At 30.5% G+C, this 827-nt stretch overlaps 2 protein-coding genes across 2 annotated transcripts in view; both read right to left on the reverse strand.

The window, feature by feature from the left end:
* The window catches only part of LOC17880977, an 82,438-nt gene that overhangs the window by 41,477 nt on the left and 40,134 nt on the right, over window positions 1–827 (reverse strand). The gene's annotated exons all lie outside the window — the stretch shown is intronic.
* The window catches only part of LOC17877858, a 9,515-nt gene that overhangs the window by 3,893 nt on the left and 4,795 nt on the right, over window positions 1–827 (reverse strand). The gene's annotated exons all lie outside the window — the stretch shown is intronic.

The following is an 827-nucleotide window of genomic DNA, read 5'->3' on the forward strand; positions in this document are numbered from 1 at the left end:
TTGGTTTTCAGCAACTTAGTTATCTAGCGTCCTAAAAATAGTGAAAAAACATCAACTCCAAAAGCATCTACGATTACAATAGTCAAACAGCAAATATATATATATATACATCAATTAAAATAGTCAAAAGCAAATCATTAAAAAAGTGTTTGGGTGAAGAAGAATCGTGAAACAATTAAGCGGTGGAACATGGCACTACAGAAAACATAATATAAATAATTGATTTGATGTATAATATAAATCTCTTACCTTGCAAGAGTGATCGATCAGAGCAAAAAGAACAAAGCGGCTGGAGAAAAAGTAATAGAGATTTAGGGTTATACTAAGGACTGCGTATATTCTTTATATACTGGACAAGTTTTAAGGTATAATAAGTTTAAGAGGGAAAACTCCAAAAGCTACTAAATATTTGGGAAAATTTTAAGCGCTAAAAATTTTAATTAGTACTAAAAAGAAAATATAGCTAAACATAAAAAAAAATATACGATATCCAAAACTGCTTGTAATTGTAAGTTTAACTAAAGAAATAACACGAAGGTTGCATCTTTCATAAAAATAATATGAAGAGAAAGACTAACAAATTGTGATAAAATAATATTCACTCTTCATCACTTAGCTCTTGATCAGAGTTTTCATCTTCAGCATCTGATCCCAAATCCAGTTCTACTAGATCATCTAGATCTTCTACTTGTCCTTCTAGATCTATTAATGTCTCTACTTGTAATGGATCCACATCAACAACCCGTAAACTGCTTTCATGTTGAATTGCAGTGAAATCCAAATTTTCACTGACTATCACTTTTCCCCTAGGTTGTATAACGATTGCT

The sequence above is a fragment of the Capsella rubella genome, unplaced genomic scaffold, assembly GCF_000375325.1.
Source record: "Capsella rubella cultivar Monte Gargano unplaced genomic scaffold, Caprub1_0 scaffold_7, whole genome shotgun sequence".
NCBI classification, from domain to species: Eukaryota; Viridiplantae; Streptophyta; class Magnoliopsida; order Brassicales; family Brassicaceae; genus Capsella; species Capsella rubella.